Below are 13592 nucleotides of genomic sequence, written 5' to 3'. Positions count from 1 at the left end.
GAGCAGTTCAAAATCAAACAATTCAGCTACCCATACACAACTACAAACTATAAGACACAAAAAGACAGCTACAAAGCCTCAAATAACTCACACAATTATATAATTCAATATAAATGAGTAATTGAGTCCTCTGGTTGGAATCAATAAAAAATCACAGAATCTGAGTATGAATCTGAGAATAAATCTCTTTGCCAATCAATACCCTATCACAGACACACAGCTTTTTACTTCTGTTGTCTGTCGCAAACACACGTACACACCTACATATACAATCATACACACACTCCCACACAAACACATACACACACACACTCTTCCATACGTACACAACACGCACCTGCACACACAACCTGTTTATTGTGTTTTGAAGGGGCGGGGATCACTCTGCCTTAATTTCTGTCACTGGCTTGCTACACAGTTGAGAGTAATGTGTTTCCTAGCTGCTGTGTTCTGGATATCAGTCACTTCACATATGGAAACCTGTGCTAATTCGATGATGGAACAACTGATGCTCTGAAAGGCATTTTCCTGGACAGAGAAGTCTGCCTGCACACACAGCACAGGGCTCTTAAACGCAGTGCTCCAAACCCATCTCGGCACGGACATGTGGAGGATTCTTCTGTGCATACTAACCCTAACCCCAGTGGGTGAGTACAACTTACATTAATTGAATGAAAGCCATCCAAAACGCAAAGAGCCACTGGTTTGGCAATATGCTAGAAATGATCTGACACATTTGACATGCATGTATTACAGATCTGTTCTGGACCAACTGTACTGGACAGAACTCCAGGGTGAGGTTTAGAAAATTGGTTATTACACTGACCACTGACTACCGAGGGAAAGCAATCAAAGTGGAGCCACATGACTGTTATGCCAGGGTCTCACAGTCAAAGTACTTTCTTTTGTATCTGTAAATTAATGTGAGGTTGTATAAAGCGCTTAGCTCATTGTAAAATTGTGGCAGACAGCTTGGCTTGTAAAACACATTTGTTTAAACAGAGCCTGGTATTACAGATATTTGTAAAGGTGATCCAGGGAGACTGTTTTTGAACAGTTTGAAACTCTCCCAAAGTCAAATGGTCCCGGTTTTAAGGGCATTGTTTTGCAACTCTTAAAAGTTGATTTGTGGAATCATAAATAATATACTATATATTACAGCTGGAATTTGACTGAATCCTGGAGATGGCAGTTACTTGTTAGGTCCTAGAACACCGTAAACTCCAGCTAGGGCTAAAAAACTTTGTATTATTTCACCTCCTTTTCTGATCTGTTTATTCAGTTTATTCTGTTTCTGCAGCAGACTAAAATACTGCTAAGATATTAATAGTTATGACAGGATGGATCCTTTATTATGAAACACTTATCTGTACCATGCTATCGATACCTTAGCTTATGTTTATCCCTGTAAGTTCATTGTATATAATTAAGGATTCCAAACCTAAATTATATGGGCATGGCTGGGATTTACCACTTCATCTTCCTTAAAACAGAAAAGTCTGTAGGCATGAACTCTGGTTCTCACTTTGCAGCCATAGCCCCATAACAATAATATTTGCAATGTATTTTAGGTTGAATTAAACCTAAGAGATCCAAAGAAAGAAACCTCTATTTTGGAAACAAAGCATGTCTACCACAGACATCAAATTGGTTATAGGCTGCATTTAGAAGAGCCATCTTTCTTTCAGAGAGATTACAGGGAGAGTGTAAACTTTTTTAAACTGCTTCTCAGTAGATAGTTAACCCTCCTAATACAGCAAACCCCTGTGCATGTAACCTGAGAGATCTGCAAAAATAAGCTTTCTTGAAACCATTCTAATATTACAGAAGAACACGTGTCTACTGCAGGGAATTTATTGATTGTAGGCTATATTAATCAGGATGGTCTTGCTTTTAGGGAGATCACAGGGAGAGTGTACACATGTACACTTGAGAGTCTGGTGCAGCTGACTAGTCATTTTAACGACTTGGTTTAAGTGGGGATTTCCTTTGCAATTAACAGGCCAGATGACCTCAGGGGAACCCTGCAGTTTCCAACATCTTCTGAAGCACCTGAACATCACCAGTGACAAGGAGCGCTTTGCGATGACCAGGCCGGTGAAGAACTGGACACACCCTACTGTAGTTCATATTGAAGTTATCCCTCTCTTCCATCTTGGAAGTGGTGAGTGATTATAACGGGGTGACCAGTCCCGGCTCTAATTTGACTTTTTTGACAATTTAAGGCTCACAGCTGAGCTAAACAGAAGACCACGAGGCTCCACAGGACCAGACTAACCCACCCACCACCTCAGAGCTTTAATAAACACCTGCTCTTGAATTAGGAGGGTCTGGGTGATAACACTTTTAAAGTATACACCAAACAGACTGCTCAATCCATGTTGTATTACCAACAAATTAAAGGAAGCTAGCAGTTCAATTCTGCCTTTATATGGAATTACTGAAATAATGGCTCGACACAAATACCTGGGCACATTTACAATTAACAATTTGTGATAGAAAAATATTTCAGTAGACAATGTTTGATTTTTCTCTGACAAGTGACATGAACACATCCTAGATACAAACAATGATTCCCAAGGTCAATAGCTCTGCCCGAATAATGGCCTCAAGAAATTGTACATACTGTCTATGAACTCTTTATGTGATTCTGGGTAATGAATGTTTTAATTTGTGTAACTAAAATATTTCTGCTTGCCAGGTTGAGAAATCCCAAATATTCACTGTCTTTATTTGGAACAGAATGGTGAGTTTCTGTTTTTAAGTCATTTTCATTAAATATATCTACATTCATTCAAGGCTGAGGTGTTATTTATTTTACTGATCTTGATCCCCCTCCCTGCCAACCCACCCAATCCCCGTCCATTCACAGAACTGGAAGAATGAATTCATTTCTTGGGATCCCAACCAATTTTGTGGGATTTCCAAATTTTCCATTCCAAGTGAGCTGATCTGGATTCCTGATGTTGTGATTTATCAGATGTGAGTATTCTCCTCCTTGCAATATCTTTTTTAAAAAGATCAAGGACAAGGCATACTAATGCATTATAATTTAAATATTTGTTTTGTCAAAAAACACAAGACATGGCTGTTCAGGCTAGTGCTAACATTAATACCTCTCTTTCAGCAGTTATTTTTACTGGTAACATCACATAACAGAATTAATACAAATTTTGTGCTACATAATTCTCTAAGGATATGGAAACAGATAACGACCACCCTTAAATTACTGGGTACCTTCACCCACAGCCCAGTATACTTGAATACTTGAATCATTCCTTCCCTCCATCCCAGTCAGATGCTCTAAAATACTGGGGATAATTACTATTAAAGATGTATATATTGATCGCCACTTTGCCTCTTTTGAACAGTTGAGGAAAAAATATGATTTGCCCGCAAACCATTTTTTCCAGATAACTACGAATAAGGAATTTTGTTAGGTTAAAAATCCCCCACCCCACTAAACCTGTAGACCCTGAGCTATATACACTTTTATTGGGGCAACTTAACACTAAAAAGCTTATCACCCATTTCTATGACTTGTTTTCCAAACAAATAGATGACTCTACACATTTTATTAAAAGGGTATGGGAGAGGGAAATGGAACATCAGATAATGGATGAGGTGTGGGACGAGGCCCTGAAATGAACACACACCCGCTCTGTAAATGCCAGACACCAGCTAATTAGATTTAAAGTGCTACACAGACTTCACCACTCCAAATTAAGATTACACAAAATCTACCCTTCAGTCTCTTCCTTGTGTGATAAATGTAAAAGTGCTGAGGGTACTCTGTTTCAACAGTTTTGGACATGCTCTAAGCTTTTTGAATTTTAGTCTGATGTATTTTATGTGATATTCCAATACGATTTCCCCCCAATCCAGAGGTAGCTATACTGGGGTGCTCTGAACTCATTATGAATAAAAGCAAAGTGGAACAGTGTGAAGTGGCATATGGGATGGTTATTGCTAAAATGTATACTGACAGTTTGGAAAGATGATACTATCCCAAACTTTAAAACATGGATAAAATAATGAACTAACACCCTTTATATGGAGTAAATTTGATATGACCTGTCTGACAGGATGGGAGAATTCTTTGTAATTTGGCAATCTTTTCTTGAATATCTGAAAGGGAGTAATACACAGTGGGGTGGGGGGGTATTCACCATCACGATCTGACACTCGATTAGTAATACAAGGTAGCTGTTAATAATGATTAAGTGATTCAGCAGGTTTTAAGATTTTTTTTTTAATATTATTTTGAGGTAACAGTGTATTTTGTTGTTTGTTTTATGAAACATTATTAGTTAAAAAAAAAGTTTTGAAGATGCGAACCTTCCATTGTTAGGGTGGTTGTCTGGAAATTAATGTAATTTACTTATGTAGTACAGCAGAGATATAGATAAAGGAATGGATGTGTGTTGGCAGATATTGTACACATGCATGTGTTTACAAATACTGTACCCTTCTATTGTCTAATCTGAAATCAATGCTCTGTCTTTACCCAACAGTGTACCACTTAAGATAAAAAAATAAAAAGGTAAAATGTATAAATAAAATATATATATAAAAAGACAGAAACAGACTTTCATTTTAAGAACCGTAGGGGGCTGCAAACATTTAATTTGGCATATACATATATATAAAAAAAAAAACCCAGCATCATAGTCATTCATTTTAAGCATATAATGCTCTTGCTGAAATATCGTTATTGCATTTCTAGAAAGTACTAAAAGCCTTGAAACTTGTGATTTTAAAAGAAAGAAAAATGATGTTCAGTAATGAACGTATATGAAGCTCCTTATTTATAAATGTGTGAACCACAAAGGATGCAAAGTACAGACTGCTGGAAAAGTGTATCATACCAGGGCAAGTGCATTGTAGTCAACATATGATGACATGGTCTTATGTAAGATATGTATGTTGGTAAATGTTCTCAGTGTGGCAAAAAAACTTGGAACACAGAGGAAAACAGTCCATTCATTTAAACAGAATCACAACCTGGGTTTGGTTGCACAGAATGATGCATGCAAAAGCAAACCATGAGTCCCATGCCAGGTGCATCAGAGTGACAGAGGTCAGCACTGCAGATAGAAAAAAGGATCTGTTTGCAAAGCTGTAATTGATTTTTTACCTGTTCTGATGTGCTTGTGTCCTATTGTAACATGACTTCTTGTAAACTGGTTTAATACCACCAATACAAAGAACTAAACTAAATAACATAAACCCTGACAGAAAGAAAAAAACAAATATTGTATTACTTGTGTGCTTTAAACATTTGGAACAGTTGGAAAAGACCCTACTTAAAAGACAGATGCTAATGAAAGGACCGTCATTTTACCAAGGAACAAACAAACACACAGCAATAAGTCTGACAGAGATGCTTTGGTATCATTCAGTGCAGATTTGCATCAGAATCAACATAGCCCCTTCATACAGATCTCCAGCAATGGCTCAGTAACTTTAGAAGAAGTTGTTCGAGCCACCAGTACCTGCAAGATGAATGTACATAATTTTCCTTTTGATGTCCAGAGATGCAGCCTCACTTTTGGATCCCTACTCCACACAGGTCAGTACTGCCGATTGTTTCTAAAACACATGTACACAGCCTTGCTTCCCCTTGTTCCTCCAACTCGGTTCAGTGTGTCTTTCTTCTTGTTAGGGATGATATAATCCGAGATTAGCACTCTTAGATGTACTGATATGCATGAAAAATGTAATATTGACTGATTGACAGGGAACTAAATATCTGTCTCAATAACTGGAGAAAGGTTGCCCAACTTGTTGCATGTATACAAACAGTCAGACATGGAGATGACTTGCTTACATGGAAGTAACACATTGAATGTGTGGTGCAGAAATCCAAGAAAACAACCTTGCTTTTCTCTGGATTTGTATCATTATACACCATATAAAGACAATCCAGCACTAAAAACCACAGCTTTTTAAAACATTTTCTCCTCTTTCTCCATGGGAAATGCCAAGCGATTTTAGAATAAATATGTGAATAAGAATACATCTGTTTCACAATAGAACACTCCTTCATGGATTCCACAGAAGTTGGGGTTTCCTAGCATGTTTGTAGGATGATCTCAGATATACATGGAGTGGTGTGGAGATGCTGGTGTCCTGTGTGATAACCATGGCATTGTATTGCTACTCTGCCCCTGCTGTTCCTGGACTGTGGCTGACCTGTCTCTTTGCTTCTGCAGTGGAGGAAATAATGTTAGTCCCATCCTCCAATTCCACAAGAGCCACAGATATCTCCTTGAAAGTGCTGCAAAGCCAGGGAGACTGGGAATTTCTGAACATGTTGGTGTGCAATTCATCCTTGACGATGGACAGTGAAAAATGGGAGGCAATTACATATGAGGTCAGATGGGATATTTTTTTCTTTCTTTTTCTGTCTTTGCTTTCTTCCACATGATCTACTTTGTCGTCCAACGTGCAGATCTCCATCAGAAGAAGACCCATACTCTACGTGACCAATTTCCTGCTGCCCATCTTGTTTTTCCTCATCCTGGATATCTCCTCATTCTTCATTTCGGATGGCAGAGGTGAGAAGCTGGGCTTTAAGGTGACGGTGCTCCTGGCCATCTCTGTCATGCTGTTGATCCTGCAGGACATCCTCCCGGCCACATCCAATGAGTGTCCTCTGATTGGTGAGTCCATCCTCACCTGCTCTAATTTTCAAGGGCGCTAAAACATTCAGGTACAACTGTATACCTTGTCTGAAGAGTTTGCTTTGGAGTGGTGATTCTTTCTATTGTATACCCCTCAGCCACTTTCTGCATTGTGGTCTTCGGCTTCATGCTGATGAGTCTCCTGGAGACTATTCTCATCACATACCTGATGGAGCTGGACTCTGCTGCCCCCCTCAGGAAACACCGGAGCTGCTGCACAGTGGCTCCTGCTGGGGGCTGCAGGAAAGGAGAGCCAAAGCGCCCCTCCCAGCTGGGTGAGTGTGAGGGGGCATTGTGCTCATGGGCGTGCTTTCTGAACTGTTCCCTGATGATTTAAGGGTGACCTATTAACACCTGCTGGATCAGTGCACTCCAGTGCTAGGGTTGAATAAACTATATGTATGTAGATGAGGGGTGGGGGATGCTCATTGTTGCTGTTCATAGTTCAAATGAACTCCTTGTCGCTGCAGGGTGTGACCCAGACTCCACAGAGGGGCAGAGTGAGCTCTCCATGGAAGCAGGGGGCTTCGAGAGCCTCTTGTTCGAGCTGCGGAGCCTGCACAAGAGCCTGGGGGAGATACCGAGAGACAGGGAGAGAGAGCCCGCCTACTGGGGGAGAGTGGCCAAGCACATCAACAGGATCTACCTGTGCTGCTATCTGCTCTCTGTGGTGGTGTTTCTGGTCTGCATGTACCGCGCATGGACTGCAGAGCCTGAGCAATGAGTGCAATGTTTTCTGTCCTTACTCTGTCACACTCCGCTCCCTCCCCGGCTCAGCTAGGTGCCCTGTTCCCCCCTCCCTCTCTGTTCCCTCTGAATTTGTGTTTCACACACAATACCATCACAATCAATTATCCCCTCCAGGCATAACAAACAATGACAACTTCATATGACATGATTTATTCTTTGGGCTGTTTCAATTTTCCTGTTAAAATCGGTTGTATTTTGAGGCCTTAGAACTAGATACTTGAATAGTCTGCCAATTTAATATTTCTCTTAAGCAATTAGGAGAGACATCTTGGTTTTTGCTAACAAATGTTGTAATGAAAACTTCACACTTTGTACTGGATACAACATATTGTTTCTTTTCCGTATTTCTCAAATTCCTTCCTTGGCAGTCACATGGTTTCCCAACATGCAAACCATGTAATTGCCTGGGGCCCTGAGGGGCTAGGGGGCCTCCTGATGCCTAGCAGCAGTTAAACATTACAAACTGAATTGTAACTTGCAACAAATTCCTTACTATTTCAGATGAGAAATAATGTATTTTTAATACCACATTTTATTTTTAATGTAGCAATTCTGGAGCCTCTATGCTTAGAGATGCAGTAAAGTCTCTCCAAAGAAAACGTGTTGATGACAATCTTTTGTTGGTGACCTTATTGTTTGCAATTAAAAGCTTGTGATGAAAAGTGTGTGGCAAATTGACGGGATACCTTATGATCCAATTAAGAATTGTTTTTAAAACAAATAGTGTACATTGCAGCTCAGGCACAGAACCTCCACACACAAAATCACACGTTTGTAACACTTAAAAACAACAACTTTGAAATGGTTTAATTTATATATAGTTATTTCAAATATTTATTTGAATCTAAAAAGTGTATTTCAAATGCTCCTTTTAACGTCGGGATTTTAAGTCGGAAATTTTATAACAATGAAACAATTTCCAATGCAATTTGCACATCCATCTTAAATCTTTATTTTATTCAGTTTGTGTTGTGTATTTATTAATATTTATTAATACTACCTTTTTTGTATTTGTGTAGTAACTAGTTCTACTGTTTGGTTGAACAATAAAACTGAAGACTTTTTCCAGGATAGCGGAACAAAGCCCTGTGAATTCTGCAATTCTGTCAGTGTTCATCCCATATGCACTACAATTATTTACAAACGAATGAAGCTGAATGACACATTTGAGCAACTGTAACTCTGCCAGCTTCAGTTAGTGAAAGACAGCGAAGTGAAGAAGTCCTAGAAGGTAAGAAAATGTCCTTCACTCTCCCATTTTAACTTTAGTTCGAGTGCACCGACTTTACTCTATCCCACCCATATAATGACATAGAATTGTGTGGTGTGTGAGGTGTTGCTAAAATGGTCATGACAGGTAGATGTGGAGGGGCCCCTAAACTGAGCTTTAATTGACATCCCCACACCCTATTCCTTGGTCTTCCTTCCTCTCATTTCCTTTGGATTTTTATATAACTTTATTATATAGACGGCAGTGTGGAGTAGGACTCAGCAGCTTGTTGTGAGTTCAACCTCAGCTGGGGACACTACTGTTGTACCCTTGAGCAACATACTGTACCTAGATTGCTCGAGTAAAAACCCATCTGTATAAATGGGTAATTGTATGTTAATCAAAATTTGACATATTGTAACAAGTCTAAGTGTAAATATGTCTTCTAAGAAATATAATATTTTATATTGAGTGTGGCAAACAAGGGATTAAGATATGTTTAATACTGAATGTATCATTAAATAACCTAATATAAACATATATACATTAAAACTGTCAACAAGGTGTAGGGATGTTTAGCAATTATTAAACCACCAGTAATGCAACAACCAAAGTCATCTATATAACTGCTTCCTCATTCTGAACCCCATCAGATCCAGTTCATATTCATTAGCTATATTTTTTGCATGCCGTGGTTTAAATTAACACATCACTTACATGAATAACCAGTTCATTACATTTCTCTTGAAACTGATATATGATTGCAAAAGAAGTGCTGCAACCCCCCCCCCACCCCACCCACCCACCCAACTCCTAACACCCACCATGTCTTATTCGTGCAAAGACACAGGATTATTGAGACATATTTTCACTATATTCTTGTTGCATGTTATCACTGAATCCTCTGGCTTGAAGCAATGAGTTGTTTTCATCTGTAGTGTCTTCAGTCTTTCTCTTTCTGTATCCATTGTGACTGATATTGAAGTGTGATCTGCTGAAGGGATTTGTTCAGTGTATTTAAACTGAGTGAACTGGAAACTCCTTATGTTTTAATTTTTCCATACAGATATCAAGTGCAGTTCTGATGTTGCCCTCCTCAGTATTACAGCAGTTTTCCCTTGTTAATGTGGCATGGAAGTTTGAGATTTCTATTTTTGCATAATCAGGTTTAAATCTTTAGCTAAACATCTTTGGCACACCATATAATCAGTGTGTGAATAACTTATGTAACTTCCTCTGAGCTCTGATGCGCATGTCTAGGCCTTAAACCCAACCCTATTCTATAAACCGGACGCTGACCCTAACCTTGACCGTTTCCCATGTAATTAAAGAACTCAGAGGAAGTGCATTGACATAGTCAGCTGTTTTTCCTGTGGGACTCGTACCAATTAGTTAGAAAATTGCAGCTATTGGTGTAAAGTATAGGCAAATTGTTACGCGCTTTATTTCAACTGCTAACCAGTTCTAGAATGTTCTTCCTGTCCTGTCCTTTCTGCTCCCTCTACTACTGCCCTGCATCCCTGTACTACTGTTAAATGATCTATAACAATTCACTGTGTAGCTAAAGCATGTAAATCTAGTCTCATCTCAGTTGCCCTGCTCTACAATTACTGTAATCCCATTGAACTGTGTAATTGTATTTTGGCCTTAATGTATTAGTCTTTACCTGTATTGTACACTGCAGTCTGTAAACCCCTGTATTGCCTAGGTCTACAGAAACTGCTGTGGTTATTGCTGCATAATTCTACAACATTTTCCTATGTATATTATGTGATTCATGTTTCTTACATTTGTAACCCTTGCAAGTCTCCCAAGAGGAAGGCTTCAGCCAAAAGCATATATAATAAAGAATGAAGAGAGCAGTCTTTGTTGATTATTGTTCCTGTGCCTCACCATGCTTTCATTGCTGTGAATGAACACCATGAACACCATGCCGTGTTTATTATTTACAGGTTGTTTATACTGAACAGCGTTTCTGCTTGAGAAATCTAGTTTTTCTGTGTTTTATCCAAAAGACAGTCTGGGAACCCTGCAGCCTTACCTGTCTTTCTTTTTCCACGTCAGGTAGATTTTCTACTTTCGTTTTGCTGTTCAGATTAAAGCAGTGCAAGTATAGCCTTGTAGACAACTGAGACATGATTTATTGATTATGTATGTCTGACTTCACTTTACACTATAATTAATAATTTCCACTAGTTTTTTTGTTTGGTGGACAATATTTGAAATGTACTACCCAGTTACCACATTTCATACTGTCAATGTTGTGTGAGGTTGTAATTTCATATAGTGTCATCTTTCCAGGCATATTCCACATGTCGGGTAGATTTCCTTCTTTCATTTTGCTGTTCAGATTAAAGCAGTGCAAGTGTAACCATGTAGATCACTGAGACATTGTTTAATGAATGTCTGACTGCACTTAATACTACAATTTTTTAATTAAAAAAAATCTTAAATTAATTAGTCAATAATTAAAAAAAATAATACATTATTTCCTCAATTCATAAATAAATTAATCAATTAATTAAATAAATCATCAATTCATAAATTAATTCAGTAATATATTTTGCCAAGTGATCTTTCAAGTTCATCTGGCAAACAAACTTCTATTTAAAGGTTGTCAATCACCTGAGGGGGCGGGTTTTGACCTTCGTGACCTCCAGTTTTGAGTTGAGCCCATAGGCAGGTTCAATCGATGGTGCTGTAATTGTGAAGCAGGTCTGCTGTGCTGGTGGGGAGGGAGTACTAGTTTTGAGAATATTTCACAGAGTCCATTTTGACATGTGACAACTGCTTTAAAGTCTTGTAAGTGCTGTATTATTAAGTTTGTTTGCCAAATGAAATTGAAAGATCATTTGGCAAATAAATATAAAGATAATTTGGGAACTGAAATTGAAAGATCACTAATGTATTGAATTAATTAATTAATGTATTCATTAATTTATTATTTAAGAATTGACAAATTAATTTAAGAATTAACCCTCTGTGGGATTAATAATGAAAAAGTAGTTTTAAAAAATGAATGACTCGTTATTTTAGTTGTGTTTGAGCCTAAAAACAATTACCTATGAAATTAATTATGGCTGAACGTCATTTATAAGTCAAAATGCCTTTCAATCAATGCCTTTAAAATAATACAATAACTATGGTGGCCCTGAAGTGCAGAACACATGCAAATTTAGAAAAGATGACTTTACAATTAAATCAAAACACCAGCAAACTTATCTGATACATTTTTTACAAATGAATTTAGGTGATTAAGGGAAAAAACACTTTTCTCTCAGACTGAGCTCTTCATTGCTGTTTTGGATACATGTTTGGTGGTCTCTGCAGTAGAGAATCCATGCATTTATGCAGAGCATGTCCATGAGGTAAAAGAAAATGCTTTAGTACCACTTTTCTGATCTTATGTTTGTATGGTGCAGGGCAATCAATGAGTCCACGAGTATTATTTCTTTATACATTCTTATTACTGCTTGGGTTGTTTTCATTTTTGATCACTTTTATTGCATAATTGATTGTTTATTATTGAATTGCAGTTGCACTTCATTAATTACATTTACACATGGGATGTAAAGGAATCTTTATTGTAGTTCGGTGTATCTGTTGATGCTTTGCTTCTCCAGAGGTGTGCGGTGCTACTCCCCTGTGCAGACCTTGAAACCCAAGTCATTGGGAAAAACGAGACTATTTAGAAGACTATAGGAGTGTGCTTACCATATTGTACTGTCTTCCTATTTTTGAGAAGTTGGTGCTGGAAGCAGAGAGTGCTTGACTAGCGGAGAATTTGTGATTGTTGCACAGCCATGCTTAGGACTTTGTTTAAACCCTGATTGTTTACCTACCGGTAGCGTGGATTGGGTTTACTTACCTGATTTTCCCCACATCCCTGGACAGCAGCCAGCGCTGTAGGGGATTCTGCATTCTGAATTGTTGAAATTTTGTATTGTTTATTCTCCCATTTTTCTGTATGCCTGCTTCATGTTTGGTTATTCCACCTATGTTAAGAAATCCGGGCTCTGAATAGCCCAAGCCTTTCTGTTGCATTGAGTTCAGTTCTTTCCAAATGCCTGATCTGCCTTTGTTAAGGCGGAGCATAAGCACATGTGAGGAAATAAAGAGCATGTTTACCTTGATTTGGTAAGGTAATTTACCTCGACTCCTTGTTTGGACCCACAAGGGTTTTAGCAGTACTGGTTTTAGAAGTGGGATACATGGATCATTCACCAAAGAAGGTAGACTTAGCAAAGAGGAAGAGGATTGAGGAGTCAGCTGCAAGTGAGGCTAGAAGACCTCGACAGGGAAACCACCTCACTTAGCCTCCAACTCCAGCGGAAGCAGCGCCACTCTTTCCCTGGGAGGACCAGAAGCGGGGGCGACCCGAGGGACTGGAACCAGAATAGCCCTGGGGAGCAAGCTGACCAGAAGACAGGGACCCTGGATGGCCAACGATGAGGCCTGCCTGGATGACCGCAGCAGAGGACTCCACCAGGCCGTGAGAGGATGCAAGGATCCAGTTGGAGCATTACAATGGGTCTGTGGACTGGGAGACTTACCAGGTCCTAATTCCAGCTGGCAGCATGGGCTGGACAATGGACTCCAGAAGAGAAAGCCGGACAGCTAGCCATGGCATAGCTCAAAAAGCCCTCCTGGACATACCAGAAGAGCAGCGACAAGACTTCAAGGCCCTTGTTGCAGCTCTACAATAGCAATTTGGTAGCACCTGGCTCGAAAAGCTGATGGTGTTGAAAAGGAAGCCGGGAGATTAGCTGGGTCCTTTAGCCACAGACACACAATACATGGTCCAGCAAAACTACCCAGGGTTCCGCCTTCAGTCCAAGCTGAACTCGCCCCCTAGGCCTTCCTCCGGGCGCTATCCCAAGAACAGCTCCATTGCTACATGGGGCTGACAGCATCCACCACTCTAGAGCAAAGCCTTACAGCTGGTG

At 39.3% G+C, this 13592-nt stretch overlaps 1 pseudogene; it reads left to right on the top strand.

The window, feature by feature from the left end:
• The first annotated feature begins 2007 nt into the window (after positions 1-2007).
• On the top strand, positions 2008-7410 carry LOC136749025 (5-hydroxytryptamine receptor 3A-like; annotated as a pseudogene).
• The last annotated feature ends 6182 nt before the right edge of the window (positions 7411-13592 follow it).

This window comes from Amia ocellicauda, chromosome 5 (genome assembly GCF_036373705.1).
Source record: "Amia ocellicauda isolate fAmiCal2 chromosome 5, fAmiCal2.hap1, whole genome shotgun sequence".
NCBI lineage: Eukaryota > Metazoa > Chordata > Actinopteri > Amiiformes > Amiidae > Amia > Amia ocellicauda.
This window is presented reverse-complemented; position numbering and strand designations above follow the sequence as displayed.